Source organism: Notolabrus celidotus, chromosome 12, assembly GCF_009762535.1.
Source record: "Notolabrus celidotus isolate fNotCel1 chromosome 12, fNotCel1.pri, whole genome shotgun sequence".
Taxonomy (NCBI): domain Eukaryota; kingdom Metazoa; phylum Chordata; class Actinopteri; order Labriformes; family Labridae; genus Notolabrus; species Notolabrus celidotus.
The window spans coordinates 14,520,779-14,541,633 of NC_048283.1; the positions used below are offsets into that span (position 1 = coordinate 14,520,779).

The 20,855-nt window shown below is 41.4% G+C and overlaps 2 protein-coding genes across 3 annotated transcripts in view; one reads left to right on the plus strand and one right to left on the minus strand.

Moving 5' to 3' along the window:
• The window catches only part of LOC117822444 (glutamate receptor ionotropic, NMDA 2D), a 55,958-nt gene extending 49,835 nt beyond the window's left edge, over window positions 1–6,123 (minus strand). The window contains 1 exon segment of the mRNA XM_034697163.1: window positions 5,887–6,123. The gene's annotated coding sequence lies outside the window, so the exon portion shown is untranslated.
• The window catches only part of pitpnc1b (phosphatidylinositol transfer protein cytoplasmic 1b), a 72,990-nt gene that overhangs the window by 27,711 nt on the left and 24,424 nt on the right, over window positions 1–20,855 (plus strand). The window lies entirely within an intron of this gene.

Genomic DNA, 20,855 nt, shown 5'->3' on the forward strand with positions numbered 1-20,855 from the left:
CAGTGTCTGTAAGGGTGTGAATCCTGTGGGCTAGGTCCCAAGGTTCTCCCTCATCCAAAACTGTGACTGGTGTTTGTGTGCAATATGTCATTCACTGTGTGTATTTTTGCCTTGTGTGTTTGTATGTGTGTGTCTGTATACCCTTGGGTATCTGCCTGAACGTACTTTCTCAGAGTGTGAGTGACTGTGTATTGCATGCAGCCATGTGAAGCTGTGTGCCTGCTAGCTGCCTCCAGACTTGTATTCCCAAAACAAGCCGCAGGGCTTTGGCTCAGGTTTGTGTGTATGTGTGTGTGTGTGCACCTGTTTGATAGTGACTGTGTGCAAGGTGTGCAGGCTAAATTCTCCCTCACTGTTGTTGTGTGCAGGTTCATACCGGTCTGTGATTTTTTTGAATGTGTCTGTCTACCGGCCGTTCTTCCGTCTGTCTGTTTCCCTCCCCGCCTGTCTCTGCATCTACACTGTGTGTTTGACTCTCTGTGCTGGTCCTGGTCTACAGTTGGGTTTTGTTGGGACCTGGAGCGGCACCTCAGGGGTTGCCTTACCAAAGCATCTGCCACCTTACAAAACACTCTGAGGACGAGTTCAGAAGATGCTTTAGTGTTTTTCAAGTTTCTACAGCAAAACATTTTTGTTTTTGTTATTGAATGCTGGCACACTGTACAACACTTTATTAAAACATATATTTTATCACACCTAAAGCAGCTCTTAAACCTCTTAATCATATGATCCATTTTTATTTATGTAGCACAAAATCACAACAGAAGTTATCTCACTGTAGTTTAAAGCAGGTTAGAACAAACTATGTGATAGTATTTACAGAGACCAAATATAAATCCATCATGAGCAATCACCATGGGGCGGAGAGTAACTCATTTACTCGTGTTACTGTAATTGAGTGGCTTTTTTGTGCACTTCTACTTTTTTGAGTAATTTTTAAAATCAGTACTTTCATTGTACTCTGTCCTAAGCTCTACATTTTGGGAGATTCTACAGTTTTATCTGCTTTTTCAAAACCACTGATCGAATGGATACAAACTGCCATTATGACTGGACGACAGAATATCCTCAGAAATTGGAAGACCCCTGCAGAACCTCCTTTTCTGAACTGGTTGACTGAACTGGGCACAGTAGCTGCATACGAAAGGATGTCTTATAGGATGCAGGACAGAACAGAAAAATATCTTCTAAAGTGGGGCGTGTATCTTGATGGGATTAACATGCCAGAATGAAGATCAAGTGTGAGAACTAGAAATGGTCTTGTATTGTTTTTTTATTTTTCTGTCAATTGGATCGTATTATTTTTATGTTCCTTTATATGCTAAGCCACTGTAGAAGATAGCACCTGCTGAACCCTCTTGGTTAAGGTTTTGTGTGTGGGTGGGGGTGAGGGTGGGATTATTTGTAACAAACAGATGGGTGTCATATATTACCGCTGTCATGTTAATGAAAATAAAAATTGAAAGTCATAAAAAAAAAATCAGTAATTTTACTTTCACTCAGATGTTTTCCGTGGGAAGCAGTGTACTTCTCTACAATTTACATCTGTTACTGATTTAAAAATAAACAAAAGCTAAAAAGATAGAAGCTTTCCATCAACAGCATGTCTGCCAGCTGATTGGTTAATGTCTACCACCTGACCGTCAGGTAAACTTACAGGTAGCAGAGGCCAGGGATATTATGCACCCTTGTGCTGAAATCATACCAAGAAAGATTTCGGTAAAGTCAAAGATTCACAGAATCATCCTCCCCGGGTCAACAACTCATCAGCAGAACATTGCTTTAACTAATAACTCTTTCCAACCGTACATGGCTGCAAAGCTACAACCTGATTTTCATAGTACTGGACCATTTATAGTGCAGCTGGCCATAACTCCAGGGGGACTGTCTACAAAGTGCAATACTGAAAAAAAGATGCAATAAAACTATTAAATAACTTTAACATGTATGGGTGTGATGTCAACATAATCTTTTCTCACATTAATGTTCGCAGTTTGGTGAAACAGTAATTAGCTCAGGAAAATATGTTTTAACATAATGAGGGGTCATGTCTTACTTTATCCTCCCACACTCTCCACCCTGGGTTCAAAGTAACCAGTAATCCAACAAAACATACCTTTACTTTAGTAGATCCAAAGTCTGGTAGTTTCACTTCTACTTAAGTAAAATGTCATCGAAGTAACTGTACTTTTTATATTCTATAATATTTTAGTGCTCTTTCCTCCCCTGGCCATCACTGTGATTTAGTTCAGATGATAAATGAAGAACTTCTCTCTTTCAGGGGGACTTGAAGACTCTAAGAAGCACTCAGATGATGCTGAGTGTCCCCTCACAGAACAAGATATGGTTTCTTTATTTATATATTTACGACTCATCATAATGTGACTATTACATCTTATTAGTGCTCAGTACTCTGAGTATGGTACTTTGAGCTTGGCAGCTGTGACAGAAAACACATCAACAGAGATTTACTGAAGCGTAACCAATATACTGTAAAAAAGGTTTTTATTGCTAATGTTGTCAAGCAGATACTATTCAAATCAAAATGCTTAACTATCAACAGGATTCACAGAATTTTCTTGGGTTGCTGTTACCTTAACTTGAAAACTAGATCAATGTAGTGAATGAAGAAGTCAAAAAGAAGTCTTTACAGTTCTGCAGTATTTGAGATTGACATTTTTATTTCATTATTGATGAATCTGCAGATCATGAAGTAAATGGAATGTCAAAAAATTACCTCAAAAATTCCCACTGTTCTTATTTTGAAGAGGAAACTGAAAGATTTTCAGTTTACAATTATATAAAACAGAACAGCAGAAACTCCTCACTGTGGAGACATGAGTACCAGCCTGCCACACACACACACACACACACACACACACACACACACACATACACACACACACACACACACACACACCAAAAAAAAATCCTGTAACTTTTCTTGAACAATAGCAAGAGGGACTTCTGTCATTATATCATTGCTAATCAATTTTCTGTCACCTGTCCCATCAGTTCATCAACTCTTCGACCCCACAAGATCTGATTTACCTGACTCACACACACCAAACATTCCTGCCTGTCTCACTGGAGAACCCTGAACTCATCTGAAGAGATGTGGATTGGTATTTCTTAAGTCTGTAAGAGTGCAAGACAAACTGTCAGATGCTTGAAATTAATTTTAACTTTAATTTCGTCATGATGTATGAAACTTGTACCCACTGGTAAAGGTTAAAAATTAAGATGGAGCTGACCTGCTGTTTTTTGCCTTGATTGATGTTTACTTTCATTTAGCTTTTAAAAGCCTGATCACTCAGAAACAAAGTCAAACCACGAATTAAATTAGACTTAAGTGCGCAATTGAGACTATAGTGCTCAATTTTGGGAAATAGTCAATTTGATAAACTGAGTCCCCTGCTGGTTTAAATGGAGGGCATTCTGTCCTGAAATTACAACGATTTATCTAATGAGTGCTAGTTAGATACGTTACCACAGAAAATATACATTTGTAGAAAATGATTCTTAAAATTGTGCTGCTGAGAGTAACTCATTTAGGATTTTTACCTAACGTACCCTCAAACAAGCTCTCTAACATCTCATGACACCCCCTGCCTGGATATCTACACACTACTTGGCTAGCCAGTGCTGCAGGCCAAAGTGAATATGCAATACATTCATCAATACAACATCGTGTGTGTAGAGACCAGAGAGGAATGTTGGGCGAGGGGAGCACTATAATCGCTCCAAAACTCCAGCCTCTGATCTTGTTAAACACTAATTGATGTTTCCATGTTAACGAGCTTTACCTTAATTAGAGGTATTAAAAGAACAGTGGGTGCATGGGGTGGTAAAGGGGCTTTTCGGTGGGCGGCAGGATCGAGGAAACTATCCACTAATGTTGCATCAAACGCACGATGAAAGAGGAGGCGGGCCGAAGAGAGGGAAGAGGAAACAGTGCAGAGGAAGTCACAGGTTGCAGGGGTGAGAGAAGAGAAGGGAAGGATTGAGGCTAGAAGAAACAGGGGGATTGGCAGAAGAAAAGACAGACAAGCAAAGGGGGGGTGTTGAGCTAAGCTTGAAGGTTTTCTCGCCAAACGTCGATGAATCAATGAGGTGAAATTGATGAAGAGCAGGGGGTTGGAGACAACAAGCACACAAATGTTGACTCTATTCCCTCTCATCTGGGCCCCTGAGCCTTACAACCATGTCCCCCCTCTGATATTCAATTCCAGCCCTCTCTTTACTCTACCCTACGTTACACTGCCTTTCTAATCTCTCACCCTGGCTCTCCCCTCATGCCTTCTCTTCACCTCCTCCTCTTCTTCCTCCTCACACCTTCTCTCATCTCTCTTTCCTCCACACCTTCTGTCTCGCTCATCACCCGCCCCCCCTCCCTCTTCTCTCTTACCCCTACTCACAGCTGGTACAGTACAGATCTCTGTGGGCAACTATACGACGGATCAGCTCTGCTGACACTGAAGGCAGCACTTTACGGGCAGCAGTGCATGCAGAACACTGCTGCAGTGTTGGCCTGTGTGTAAAATGCACGAGGAGAAATGATGAACTGAACGGGTAGCATCACCTGTGGGTGAAAGAGCTGATTGAAATGGATATCAGCTTGAGAACTCAGCGGAGAGGCCCCACACAGCCCACAGAAATGGAAAAACAAATAACACATTAATTCCAATTTCCATCTGGATGAATTGCCTCACAATACAGGCCAGTATATTTGATCCTGCACTCTGCAGCAAATCTGTAAGAGAAGCAACACTGTGCTTTTACATTCAACATGCCAATAGCAGCAGCTTCTTCTTCTTCTTCTTCTTCTTCTTCTTCTTCTTCTTCTTCTTCTTCTTCTTCTTCTTCGGTGGCCTCATGGTCCAAGGCCTTGTTTTGTGTTTGTGTGTTTTTGGCTGCTGGTGATGCTGCCAGTGTGTGTTTGCTCCTGCATTCACTTCTCCTCTAACTACTGCAAGGCGAAAACAAAAGTTATCTGAGCACCCAAAGGGGATGCAAATGTAGGAATCTACCTACAAAGTGAAGTCTCTCACACACTCCCTCACCCATACAGCTGCAAAGGAAAAAAAAACACACCGCCTGTTCCAGCTGTCTGAGAGTGTTTCAGGCAAGTCAGTCCGTTGGGGAAGATTCCTCGGTGGCAACAGAGGGATAACTGTGTGCCGCCATACGCCCAAATACTCAGCGTATCGGATATAAATAGATCAAGAGGGGAAAAACTGATCGGCAATCTTGCGGGTTTAACTGTGGCTACATAAGCACACACACACACACGCACATACACACACACACACACACACGCACTAACAGTGACCACGCAGCCTGAGAAAATGAGCATCAACAGATATGACCACCTCAATTAATACATCCGCTGCAGAGTGAAGAGGAAACTGCAGCCAGCGCCGGTGTTTGAAGACTTAAACGGAACCCAAACTCTGTCTTTATTAATAATGCATGGAAAATTCCTGGCAGACAAAATCACAGCCTAAAGCTTTAGTCTATGTGACTAATTGGACTGCCGGTAAAATGAGTGTGTGTTTGGTTTTGGACTATCTATGCCGGCTGCTGCGAGGAACCTCTGCATAAAGAAGCTAAGAAGAGGCTCGTGAGTTTTCAGGCGCAGCAATGACAGAGGGGTCAAAGCCCCCGTGCGCCGGCCGTTTCCACCTCTCCGTCCCCGGCCATCCATCTCTCCATCACCAGCGGCCGTCCAGATGCCGACACCCGAGCCCCTTATGCCTGTCTCAATGACGCGGAGCACCCTCTCACTGCCCGAGCCGCAATTCATCTAAGCAGTACAGACTCTGTGTGTGCGCGCTGGGTGAAATGCCTCCGCACTGCAAATATCATTCAAATAAAGGTACTTACTGTTTTTCACCAGCCTTTCCCCCCTCTTTCCCTGCGTCCCTCCATCCTTTTTCACATCCTTCCTTTTTGAGGTATCCGTTTTGCGGGTGTTCCCCCCCTCATCCACCACAAACACCGCCGCCACTGCCGCCGCCACCACACACACACACGGACACGCACGCGGGGAAAAATATATCTCTAAATATATATATCTTCTACATGTATTCAATTTCTCCGATCTCTCTCTTCACCTCTCTCCCTCCCTCTCTCCTCTCCTCTCTCTCTCACACACTCTCTCTCTCTCCCTCTCCCTCTTTCCCTGTTCTTTTGTTAAAATTCAGTATATGCGCCCCGTCACCTAGCAACCGTCAACCTCTCTCTCTCCCTCTCTCTCTCTCTCTGTCGTTTCCTCCTCCCTCCCTCCCTCCCTCCCTCTCTCCTTCCCTCTCCATCACTGGCGACACGTGTTGAATGCTAAACTTAGCGGTCCGGAATAAAATTAATAAAGGGATGGACGCTGTATATCTCCCCCCTTTCTCTCCCTCTCTCCCCCTCTCTCTCTTTCACTCTCGCGCGTATCATGCTGCAATATAAATATTTACTAGAACCACTCAGCCCTCTCATTGCCTCCCCATCCACCCCTCCTTCCCTCTTTCTCCCTTGCGCCCCTCCGCATTTCCACCTCCCTCCCTCCCTTCCTTCCTTCCATCCATCCATCCATCCATCCAACTCTTGCTCCCTCCCTCGCCGTCCTGCCTTTTTCCCCCTCCTGCCTCCCTCCTATCGCCTCTTTCTGCTTCTCCAAGCAAAACGGAGGCGCCACACCACACCAGCGTCTGTGGATCCACATGTGAGTGTCACCCTGCCGGCAGTGCGTCTATGCATGGAGAGCTGCAGCGTATATACAGTGTGTGTGTGTGTGTGTGTGTGTGTGTGTGTGTGTGTGTGTGTGTGTGTGTGTGTGTGAGTGAAAGAGAGAGAGAGTGCGTGCATGTGCGCGTACGTGGACGAGAGATCTATACCACAGTAGCATGTCAGTGACCATGTGTAAACAGCTTGCAGAGAGCTAAACATGCAGGCTTCATAAAGCTGCAGCTGAGTTTGTGAAGTCCTTCAGAGCTGTAGTGAAATATTTATGTTGAAATAACTTTTTATAACCATCTGTTGAGGAAAAGAGCTGCTGGATTTGATGTTGTTTACACTTCCCTTTCATATAAGGTGACTCTCTGGGGGATGCAGAATGTGTAAAATGACCTAAAATGTAAAATGTGCTGTCATCTTGTCTTCTTCTTTTTCTGCTCCTCTGTGTGTGATCTGGGATCAGCACTAATCAATGAAGCTATTGTTACACTCAGATCATCTGCAGACTGTGAACCGGTTTACTCCAAATGATCTTATGATTGGGGTTTAACCTTTTCAGCAGAAGTACACACACACATACACTCACACACACACACAGACAGCAGCTTTAATGTAACAGCAGCTTCAGGAGCAGTGGGGCAAAGGTCTCTTCATATTGATAGAAATGTGTCGTCCCCGCAGAGGTTTGGTAAATGATGGACGCACACTTCAGTTCCATCTAATTGAACAATCGTCAATATGAGAGTGACTCCAAGGCACACACATGCTGCAGAAGACATAAACAAGTTTTGTATTTTCATGTGTGTGTGTGTGTGTGTGTGTGTGTTTGTGTGTGTGTGTGTGTGTGTAAACTTGGATCAATGCCTTGAGGCGATGTCCCCTTTATCAGCATTTGAAAGATCTGTCCTGTGGAACCTAACCTGCAATACTCTCCCAAACGCAGTCATCATTATGTCCGATGTGCCGCCAGGTCACTCTGTATTTGTGTTTCTGTGTTTGTGTGTGTGTGTGTGTGTGTGTGTGTGTGTGTGTGTGCGTGTGTGTGTCAGCCTTAATACTTGTTTTTTTATTATTATTATTCTTAAAGGATCAATTCACCCAAAATTAAAGCTATGCCAATTGGTTTTTCGAGTTATACATCTGTGAGATGTAGTCCTCCATTGTAAAATACAATATAGAAGAATTTCATTTTTTGTTACTAGAGGACATTCTGGACTCAAAATGTCAGAAACAAACCTGTAAGGATTTCAAAAATGTCTCTGAGGATCAGGTTTGACCTTATAATCTTCAAGTATGTAAATATCTGGTCTCTTTAGCCGAATATATTAGACCTGACTAGTTGCATATGAGATTTATGGGATGGGATGGCCAGTGACATGTCCATCCATGATCAATGAAACAGACTGACAAACCTTGCAATGAACCACCAACAGAAAACACTTTTATCTACCATACTGTTGATTATTTTTATTATATCTTTATGACTTTTTATTCATACACCGTAGGAAACATAGACGTAGTCTCGGTGATGTCACCCATTGGTTTCTTAAGTGGAGTTATGCAGGCCAAAGATGGTGGTCACTGTATTAGAAATGCTGACTCAACTTTAGATTGACCTTGCAAGAGGCAAAGGGGTGGAGCTGAGTTGGGCCTGAAGCCTCTTAGCAGACAGCTACAATGTTCCCGCCTGTTGGTCAAGTCAAGCACACCCCACTTCTGCCTGATTATGCAAAACTTATAACCTCAATATCTTACAAACAAGTAAGTTATAAAAATCAACCCACTGCAAAGTGTGTATGAATAAAGACATGGGCTCCTCAAATCCAAACCGTTTGTACAACATGTTAATTCCTTCTGTAAGGCTGAAAATTTTGGTGTTAATGGGCTCTCCTGGGCTTTGCTATCAAGCATCAAGTGGACACTTGAGGAACTGCATTTTTTAGCACATCAGCATTGGCTTCATATCAGAGGTTGCTGCTCAGTTTCTCGTAGTTCATCTCAATTTCTTGTGCTCGTTTGTCTCTTGCTGTCTTCCAACAATAAAAGGAGGCCCGGGAAGTCCAGGTGCTGTTAGGTTCGACGTCAGGCTTCTCTTTTGTGAGGAACGCATCCAAGTTTTCTCCTCAGTTCTGCTTCCAACCTGCCAGAAGTGCTGCTCAACATTTTTTCACCTTACTTTATTCTCTATAGAGCTGATCCAAAGTCAGCTTAATCATCATGCAAGTAACACATAGGTCTGAGGTGTCCTCTCATAATCAGAGCTAATCAGAGCTCTTCTTCTCAGGTCCACTTATAAAGATTAGCTGACATCAGAACTTTGGATATAAGAGGGAGCCCGAATCAGACCTGAATGACTTCAAAAAAATGAGGATAAAAATCCACATGTCAATCAGATCAGCCAATGCAAATGTTAAGACTAGAGCAGCAATTTACATGCACCATTGATTTATTGACTGATTCATTTTCCAGACAACTGAGTTTAGAAATAGAAAAAAGAAAAGGGCCTCTTGTTTGTTTTATGGACTATCAGTTGTAAACCCCCAAATATTCAGTTTATGATTCAATAATATAAAAAGAAGAAAATCCTCAAATTCCAAACCCTAAGTGTGTAAGTATTTTTTCCCCTGTCAATCTGTTTAACCCTCCTGTTATATTCGTTTCTCATGATCAGCAACGATGTTCCTGTGTCAATTTGACCCGGAGCATATTCAATTATCCAAAAGTGTCAGAACCCCAAAAAATCCCCAAACACATTTTTTTTAACTCCATTACTAACCATTTAAATCAAGATTTAGTCCATTGGTGTTCTTTAATTCTCACAGATCATGTTTCAAAGAGTGTAACTCAATTGTTTTTCATTAAAATTAATTCTAAAACTTTTTTTAATGCACATTGGAAAGCTCTAAATATTAAAACAATAGTTTTACATGACATTGATTTCTGTTCATTTGATTTTACATTTTGTTTTTTTGTTTTTTATGAGGTGATGTTGATAAATTAACACGACACCTCTTCTGTCACATGCTGCCCAGATTTTTATGCTGCATTTAGCTGGTTTTGGAAGGCATATAATACCTAAAATAGACTTTAAAAAGGGTCAATTTGACCCGCAACATAACAGGAGGGTTAAAGACAACCTCACAAACACGAAAAGCCACACACGTTCATTGAACACACACACACACACACACACACACTGGTTTCAGCCTATTAGTTCCCACTCATCATGTTTTGATATGAAATGCATCAATAAACAATGAAGAACTGAAACTGCTGATAGTGGTACACTAATCTGTGGTCAGTTTAAGGACACAGCCCATATGGCAATAAAGGTTAAGATGTTGGCCGATTAGTCTGATCTGTGTGTCCTGGCTCGCTGATTAGCCTCCAGATGGTATAAAGAGGGCGGTGGGCGCTAATTCTGGACCGTACGATTTGTGATAAGGGATCCATATCTGCTCCAGTGGTGCGTTCACTGTCCCCGCTGCTGCTGTATTAATGGGCCAGATACACATCAGCTATTCATATTTTGTGCAACGTTGAAAAGGTGAAGCAGGTGCTGTACTCTTCACACTCCTCTTGTTATCTGTGTTTGCCATGTGCATTCATCTTCATTTGCATTCATCAATCACCTCATCATCATCACCCCCCCACCCACCCTTTCTTGTATTCCTGTCTTTACAGCGGCCTCTCTGTTTTGCCTGGGGCCTATGAAGATATTGGAATGGTAACATTAGGGTTTATGAGGCATGTGATGGTATGCGTCATCACCGTATTTTCTCCTCAGTGTGTGTCGGTATGCTTTTGTATCACACACAATATCTGAATACATTTACATGGTAGTTAGAGTACAGGAGCGAGTTTTCCTGTTGTGCAGAATAAAGGTTGGACGTGTGATTGAGGCACATTGCTCTGCTGGTATCTGTTTGTTTTCCTCGTGGTACTTTTTGTCTGTGAGAGCATGTGTGTGTGTGTTTGTGAGGGAGTGTGTGTGAGTGAGAGAGACAGTTTGATTTTTTTGTTGTTTGGTCTAATCTGATGTGGCTTGGCTCTCCTATCTCTATTTACGCATCTGTTTAGCTCTGAGCTAACAGACAAACAATAAGGTTCTCTTTCTAACACACACACTCACACACAAATACACATATACAGTGTATATGCACACATGCACAGGAACACAATGCTTCACTTGGAATTTGGGACTCATGACAACAATTCAATACCCAGATTTTTCTCTTTATAAGGTCTCTTTTGTATATGTTCTTGGGAAAAAATGTCAATATAAATCAGATTTCATAAGTCATACATGAGTTGAGTTCATTAACATGGAAACAGCGTTCTGGGTGAATTAAAAAATAAACTTTTGAAAGAGTGGAATTTTGCCCTGTGATAGGTTGGCGACCTGTCCAGGGTGTACCCTGCCTTCCGCCCGAAGCCAGCTGGGATAGGCTCCAGCCCCCCGTGACCCCTAACGGGATAAGCGGTCAAGATAATGGATGGATGGAAGAGTGGAATTTTTTGAAATACACGGATCCTTTAAAAATGCTGATGTCCCAGCTTCATTTGCACATGCTTCATATAACCATGCGTGAGTGGGAGGATAATAACAACAATGGCGTACTACCATAAACTGTAAAAAATATGGACGTAGTATCCGTGACGTCACCCATCTGTTTCTGAAGAGCTGTTTGAGGCCAATCGTCGGCGGCAGCCATGTTGCTGCTGTGGAGCGAGTGTGACGTAAAGAGGCGGGCTTTGAGCCTCCTAGCCAACAGCTACAGTGTTCCCGCCTGTCAATCAAGTCCGCTGTGCCTCTCATTGGAAGGCTTGTAATTTCAATATCTTCGAAATTGCAGCGTTAGAAAAAAATTCACCCCCCTCACAGTCCGATCGAGAAATGAGCTATCCAGACCACACTTGTCTTTTGTACCAGCCTGTAAACATGTTTATTTCTGCTGTAAAGATCTTCCTTTTCCCATTCATGTGTATGTTAGTGGACCCTTGATGAACTGCAATTTTTAGCACTTCTGCATTGGACTCATATTTTTAGACCTGAGGTTGCTGCTTACGAACTACTTACCTGTGTTTGTGCTGCTGACTCTACTGAGTTTAGTAAACCTTCCCATACTGGATTTGAATTGTTCAAAACTCAATAACATATCAATCCTCAACAGCAAAAGCAATGTCAGGGACTGCCTGCTCACATGAATCATAGCAAATTAATCTAATAAAGTATGTTTCGGCACATTCCACTGTTGTCTGTTGACACTGTGGCAAAAACATTATTTACAATCCCATGCTGGTTTTATGAGTCGGTAAATAATGACAGTTAGCATGGACGTGAGAGCAGCCTTCTGAGCCCCACCCTTCTCTGATAGGAAAAAGTGCAGCAAAATCCAGTACTGCAATCCAGGCAACATCACAGGGGTGAATGCAGTCACAAATCACTATAAGGTTACTTAAACCATAAGTTGTAGTGAGAAAAGCAACAGAGTCAAAAGTTGTGACATTTTTTGTGTTTGTGCATGTAAACATCATGTCCCGATTTCAGAAACCGGGATTATTAGTTCAAATGTGATTTGGTGAAACCAGACTTTGTTACCTTAGGAATCTGAAAGGAAATGGGATAATGTGATATATACAAGCCTCGCCCTAGTTTCTGACAGCAACCAACTACCTATTACTTAAGGATTCGTGTCTTCACCCATTGCTCCCTTGTCCTACGCAGTGGTAGTGACAGTGACAGGCTGACACTAGTAAGAGTTGAAGACATGTTTAATATTTGCTGTCACTTACTTCTGGAAGTGGATACTCAGTATTTGCTACAAACTGTTGACATTTAACAGTGCTAAACCCACAATGAGTCACATAGTGTCATTTTTCTCGGATTTTAAAATTGGCATGATTTTTGTTTGAAAAAATAAACATTACAGGTAAATGCAAAACTAAGATGCAGTAATCACTAGTATTTATCAGGTATACAGGGATATGAATAAACCACCAAATCCGGAATATGATCAAAACCAGGATAAGGTTCATGACAGGGATACTCCAGTCCAGTTTAAGTTCTTCAAGTTTTCAATTGCAAAGCTCTGAGAGGAAGGAGGACTAAATGAGGACAGAAATGTCAACATAAATATTCCTGCAGGAGTCTTGTTCACCTTGTGTAAAGTGACCTTCAGTGTTAATGTTCTGTTTGATGTGATTTATAACAAAACAAGATGGCTAACGTTTTAACATCGAAATGAATTGAAATTTTTCAGTTAAATGTCGACTGGTGATCAGGCTGATGAGAATACTTTCTTGAATTTGATCTAAATACATAATGTCAAATACAATTGAATATAACAGTAGTTAATTGGTGCTGTTAATTGTTAATTAGTATAAGTGTGTGAAGTTGTTGTACCTGAACATGCCTGAGTAACTTTCCCTTTGTGTTGGTTTTGGTACCTTCTGTTAACAAAGCAGTGCTTCCAATCTGTTTAATGATTGTGTCCTGTGCATGTTTACGCATTGTTTTTTAACATCTATCAAATTCTGCTTCTTTAAAATGGTCACACGGTTTGAACCTTTGCTGTTGAAAAAGCACAAAAAGGCTGTGTTGGCAGCATGTTGTTAATGACTTTGTCTGACACCTGGCCCCTGGCAGTGTTTTCAGGCATTATAAATAACTAAACACAAATGATCAATCTTCATATTGATGTTCTTTTTTTGGTTCCTTTTTTAGGTCATTAAGATGCATCAGAATTAATCTTGGTATGTTTCATAACCAACTCCTCACTGGAGATTTAATGACATCCATTGGCAGCCTGTAAGTTAGGGTATCAATATGTTTTGATTTTAACTAGTTAAGGATTTTTAGAATACATTTTTTTTTTTTTTTCAGATGAACTAGCCAGCAGCATGGGGTTAAAATCAGCTCCAGGTTGATCAGCTGAACAGATTGCTGCTGTGTATAGTGTCACGGCTTTTGCCCCAAATTCAGTTTTAGTTAAAAAAATATATATATATACTAATTTCTAGGGGTGACCCCAAATTGTTGAATATTCGACGATTCGTTCTAATGAGCCTTAGTCGACTGCCAATCTCATAGTCGAATATTTGCATATGAAATGTGGATCATTCCATTCAAACCATGGGGGTGCTCAATATCTAATTTTACATTATTTTCCTGTTTCCCGTAAAAAATAGTGTCTCATTTAGCCTATTTTTATATAAATATAGACTTATTTAATGTAATTCTGAGAACAGCTCTTGAAGTGTTAAATCTCCTTAAAGTTGTAATTAAATCTCCCCTGGTAATTAAAGGTGGACCATTTAGCGGGGACCTGTGTAGCAGACGTACCTCAGCTGGCCTTTAAATCTTTCTACGTTCATGGTAGCTCAAAATGTCAGGAAATGAAACTTCAGTTGATCCTAAAAATAGTGATGAAGATGAGGAGCAGCTTCATGAAGAGGGCTGTGAGATCAAGGATTACCGGACCACACCAAAACTGTACGGGGCCAAAAGAACGAGCAGGAATACCCAAAGCTGTCCGAAGCCTCAAAAACAATCCATAGCATCCCATCCACCTCCACACCATCAGAGAGGATATTCTCAAAGACAGGATTTACAGTCAACAAAGCAAGGAGTGCACTTCTGCCCGTAAACACGATGGTTTTCCTCACGTACAATCTGAAAAGACTCAAGCGGACAAAGACGTGATGAAAGACTGTTTTAAAAGGTACTGTTAAGAGATTTAAAAACCCTTTAGCTGGTTCATGTCTGATTTTGAACATTATACAAATGTTTAGCCCTACTCTGCCGTGCTAACACTGTTTAAATATCTCCTGATTCCTTTCTCTATAATGGCACGTTGTTCCATGTTAAACGGATGGTGGCTTTATTTGAGTTTTCTCTTCATCACCTCGTTGTTTTTGCAATATAGATTTAAAAAATCTAAGTTTTATACTTATAATATTCTGTTGTCCCTTTTACTTTAAGCTACGAGTCTCTTAATTGTAAAGGGTTATGCGTAATATTGTCATGCGGTCACCATCATGCAGACTTTGGGTCAATAAGGAAAAACAACAAACATTTGACTATTCGCCGACTATGGGCAAAATCTGATGAATTAGATTCAACTAAGCAAATCCTTAGTCGGGCTCACCCCTACTAATTTCTGTACTTTACTTTTTCTGTCAGGACATTTTGTGGATAAAAGTTGAATATTTTACATTGTGGTATCACTTCTATTACTTGATTAAAGGTTATAAATTATTTTTATGTCACCACACTTCATTATTGGGAGAAAATCCACCATCTGTAACTTGCATGTTTGTTGCTTAATGGCCTTCATTCACTTATTATTCTGTTGAAATATTCACACCAGACAAATGAAAATAGATGGCCTACAGCTCTAACAGTCAACTCTACGATTATGCAGGTGTTATAAGTCTTTCACTGGTCACAAAGTGATCAAATGATAAAGGTGCATGTTCATACATGAGTTGATTGTCACAGTTGAGTGACATAAAATGTGACTATTCTGGCTTGGTAAGGCTTGGTTTCCCAAAGATTTGACAACAAGTGAAATCTGGGAGAGGCAGGCAGGAGAAACGGGAGTCTGACAAAACATTTTCAGTTCTGTCAGCGTCCCACGTGGTGAATGTGAATGTAAAACACAGAAATGCTAATTTTACTGTTAAATTGATATTTACAGCATACTTGGTTTATTTATATTCACCCCTCTTACAATGTGAGCAAATATTCATCCTGCTAAAAACCTCAATAACCTGTCTCACTCTTTACCCCTTTTCTGTGTGCCGTGCCTTTGTCAGGTCCCAGGGAAACACAAAAAGACCGTAGCAAGAGGAGAGAGAGGTTGTGAGGAGGCTTCAGGTGTCTCAGAGGAGTGGTGTCAGACCGGCTGTATACTCTCCCTGAAATTGAATTTGGCATGTTCCCACAGGCCAAATGACGGTTTAAAGTCACACAGTTGGCTTTCACCGCTGCTGCTGCTGCTGCTGCTGCTGCGTATGATGGCTACTCCCCTAAACTGGTTGAAATATATCCCATCCTCTTGTTCAGAGATAGACATTTTTATTTTAAATGTCCGGTTTTGTTGTGTCTTTTCACTACCGATTACAACTTCTTCTGTCTGAGACGGATGTCGTTTAACAAAGAGCCCTCCAGCCTCAGGGAATAAACTGAAATTTCAACATGATGCTCCATTAAATAGATGTTTGTGAACTCACAAAATGTTATTTCTGTTTGAAAATAAAACTGGGCTTAAGGCTATTTGGATGACTCTGATCCTAAATTGACTCCTCGGTATTAGCAGTAGAGACATGAGGATTTGACATAAGACGAGTCGATATGGAGACAGAGAGCGTGGAGGGAGTTCAGTACCGAATAGTGAAGGGGCCATAGGGTGCTGCCAAGTTTTTGAAAGAGCCAGAGATGCCATTTCAACTTTCTTTAAATTCCCTCACCCTGCATTCTACGCCATATGTGTGCATTTACTTTGCATTCAGCCTCTGAGTCTATCTCTCTCTCCCTTTTTTTCCTCCAGCTCTCACACAGTGGGCAGAAAGTGAAGGAAAGTGGCAATTGAATTTCCTTTCAGCAGTGGTGTGTGGAATGGGAAAAAGTTCAGGGCCACAGTGCTAGCCTCTATCTCACACAGACACTGAACGTAGCCTTAATCCATTCCTCTGCCCTTCCCCTTCTTCCACACATACTTGTCTCCAAATCCCCTCCACTCTCCACTCCTGGAATAAATTATTTCATTTCTTTTAGGTCCGCAGCATTTTTATTCGTCTCCATGGTGCGCCTCAACTGCTGTCCCTGCAGAGAGCCCTGATGAATGTGTTGGGCTCACACCCTCTGATCATCTCTGCTCTGAACGCCTTTAGATACACACTGGCTTCTGGCTGCCTCCAATGCACATAAGGACTCGCTCTCCTTCCCAAACCTCCTCTCCCTCTCTCCTCTTTCCTTCTGCCTCTCTCTCTCTTTCTCTTGCTCAGACTCACAAATACACACAGGAATAAAACAAGCTATAGAACAGATCGGGATCCTTATCTTTTTCTTTGCATGCGCAAACTCTGCAGAGGCAGAAACATGTTTCCAGTCTCTTCTTCGGAGACGAACTGGTGCTGTTGTTCCTTGTTCAGATTAATGATGACATTTACGAACACTGAACAATTTCAAATAACATCTATAATTCATCCGGGAACATACGTTCAACAATGTGTGGAATTCACTCTATATTGCTGAGCTCATGAATATGGAGAAAAGCTGCAAATTAATTATTCTTTTTTATAATTGGAGTCTCAGGACTTGAGTACCAGAGCAAGAAGCATGTGTGAGTGTGAGTGCGTGTAAGACTGTGTCAACACGAGCGCACATGTGAGCGGCACAATGTGTGTGCGTGCATTTGTGTGTCTGTATGAAGGACCAAATGAAAGCAGTTGCACTTTCTCTTTGGGCAAGTTGTCATGTTGTGTTGCCGCTCTGATTGGCGTGGCCTGGAGTGCCATCCGAAGCCCCCTAATGATGTCAGCTAAGACCCCATCTTCCTCACTGGCGTGCGCGTGTTTCCCTTTGGGACACAGCTTGACAACAAGAGATTGGGATTCGATAAGGATAAGTGAGCGCTCTGTTTCATCCCAATCACTGGGGGATTCACTTCAAACTTCTAACACACCAAAAAGCACATATACACACATCGAAACCAGATCCCCCTGGCGGGCGGTCCTCCAGTGGTATCAATTAAGAAGCTGGTCCAATCAATGTCTTAGCAGAAGCCTGATACTCAACTACAAGGAGATTAACACTAAGCTTACATCTTAACACAAAGGAACCAGCCACACAAGGATACATACAAAAGACCCCCCTACTCACAACACATAAAACACACATTACACAACACACCACATAGAGATCTTAGCTTAACAACCAGCCTTCTTTTTGGCTGCTCTGCCGGCTGCTTCTGGCGGCGTTTGAGCCTTAAGACACTCCAGGAAAAGAGCACAATAATGGAATGTGTACTTTCTCTTTCTCTCACTTTTATTTTCCTCTCCTTGTGTCTCTCCCTTTAGACGGCTAAAGTCTGACCTAAATACTTCAGGTTTTTGATGATTGGACCAAAACAGAGATCAGAGGCATCCGGGGGGCTTGTCGTGATAGTGGAGTGAAAAGGAAGAGAGGCTGCAGATCTGGACACACTCACATAGAGATGCAGGTTCTTACCACACTCCTGAAGTGTAAAACATGAAGCTCATAAACCAGCCAAACCTTATCCTCGCAGACTGCTGAATTCATCATCTTAAATCTTACTCAAAGCCTTACCTTTCACCCTGGCGTGAGATGAGAAAGCTGCAGCATATCAGCTCTATGCCCTCCACCAAGCCAGTGCTAATCTAAGCCTGGTTGGGGGGAAGGGGGGGGTCCCATCATTCACACACTTGGAGGGGACACCAGAGAACCTTTAACCTTGGCTTGTGACAACACCTTGAGATTGAAGAGCTGGTAATGCAGGGATGGCAGCCGGCCCACCAGTTAATGATCTTCTTCTCCTTTTTTCCAGCTTAATACAGATCCATACTGCTCACTTCTACTGCAGTACTGACATAAAGCCACCTACACACACACACACACACACACACACACACACACACAGGTGCACACACATTGTCTTTCCACCAAACACTCACAGTCACATGAACAGTCAGGGCAGGAAACATAGAGGTCAAAGAACGCCTCACCAGTTTTCTAAGTGCACCCATTCATTTTTCATTTAATGATGTGACGGGATGTGATAGGTGTAAGCACCGTGATGAAGTCCCCTCCAATCCCATCACCAGCCGCTCCTTCCTTCCTGCAGGACACGAAATAAGGACGGGCAGCTCTGACCAGGCGGAGAGTTTCAAAATGTTTCAATCAGGTTACAGCTCTGCTTCCTCAGCTGAATTTTAGTCAGTGTCGAAAGATGAATTATGTAGTTCATTACAAAACTAATACATTCAGCTGTTACAATCCAGAAGTGAGATTTTTATTGTTCGCATCAATCATAGTTTTATAACTTACAAGTTTTACAAAGTGAGAACAATTTTAATTTTAGTTTCAAAGAGTAATTGAGTAAATCATCAAATTAAGAGTTGTTTGTGTGAAAATAAAATCATGCAGAATAGAGTTTGAATCTTGGCACACCAACAGCTAGAGACTTGCTGTGCATGCTTGGACTAGCAAATCTTATCTCAACTTACAATAACCCAACTTAGTTAATGTTTTTGGAACAAAAGCAAGCATCAGACACAAAAAGGTATGATTTCATGCCACATAATGTGCAACCAAAGACGAAAAAAATACTGGAAAACACAATAACTCCCTAAAGTGGAGCCAAACTTTCAGAGCGCCCTCTGATGAATGACCACAGACAGACATGGGTAAAACTAGAACACTACAATATACGTCAAACGAATTTATCTCAAACATACCTTCTGTCATGATGGCTTAGTCTTCCCTTGCAATTCTTGGAGATGTCAGATTTTCGTTATTGATGTTGAAAAGAGGGGATGTGACATCATGATTGACAGCTTTATTAACAAATGAGGGCTCCTGTAGCGATCTTTTGTAGAGTAGAGGAAGAATTGCGAGAGAAAACGTAAAAAACATGATGAAAAGAGTCAATTAATTTCCTATGTTGACACAAGAATCTCTGCTTTGCTGTTGACCAGGGGTTCCCAAACTTTTCAGTCTGTGAACCCCAAAATATAGGTGCCAAAGACTTGCGACCCCCAGTGTCCCTAAAAATGATTTAATGTGGCTTCATTTAGCTGGTATGCAGAAAATTACCCTACCTATATGAGCATGTGTCTATGTTTCCTGTGCCTTTATGAATTAACCTACTGCTACTGATGCTTTTGTAATTACTTGGTCACTAACCCTAAATTTAGGAGTCATCTGGCAAAAAGAAAGGCAGGAAACTAATTTTCTGTATTCAAGGTTTTAATTCAAGTTTAGCTACTAGTTTTGTCTGTAGACTTAACTGGTCTGAGGGATCTATGCTGTTTTATCAGCCGGTTAAATGTGTGCTTTGGTGAGTGGGGTCGGCATGATAACAGTCCTGTGGCTCTACCAGCCATAATGCTTCTGAACGTCCACCATGGCAATATGTCAGCTCCCACTGAGGCAGTATTTTGGCTTTACCACTCAGAATAGGAGGAGATGGATCAGTCGATATCTATAATTATCATGATAAATATCAAATCATGATAACATTTAAATGTAAAGTCAGATTTTGGCTCTGAGTGAAAGTTGAAGAAACCAGACAGTTTGTTAGCTTTTATCTGGATTTAGTTTTTTGATAAGCTTCTTGAATCCATCAAACAGTGCTAACAGAAAGCAGGTATTTTGTGTAAAATGAGATTTTTGTGGTTTAAGTTTTTAGATTTTTTTATTTTTCTCAGGTTGAGCTTATTTGCACAACTTGATTTAAATTTACAACAAAGATATATCAAATTGTATACTGTGTATTAGTTTGGTAGAGTATTGTTTTCCTTTCCAGTGGTTGGGAGGTGTAATTACAGGTTTATTTATGTCAAATTTTTATCAAACATTTGTCATATTTATATTGAGAAAAATTATATCCTTATTGAATCATCGCCCAGCACTGGAGGCGCACTATCCATATTATTTAACACTTAAAGTGTGCACAAATCAGCAGTGAACATGGGACCCCCTCGCATCATTCCTAAGGAACATGGTTTAACTGTGTTTTAAATGACCATCTTAACAGAACAGCTTCTTTGTTGGTGTGAAAGTAATACAATTGATAAAGTCATTCATATCTGGAACAGGCTTAATTTTGAAAGCATGGAAGTTGTTAGAGTACAGACATTAGGTGCTCTAGTGGCCAAAGAGAGGCAACCTGCTAAATCCCCCAGTTTGAGTCTGGCCTACAAAATGTTACCCTAATTTACACCAGGCATCACACTAGGATGGATTTTAGCTATTTCACCTGGATGATCATAGAAAAAATGTTAATGCAATTAAGTCAACTACACCATATGGTGAGGCGGTCAGCCAGATGTCAATGCAATCCATAGAGTGTGTACACTTTCTTACAAAAAATTGCTCAATC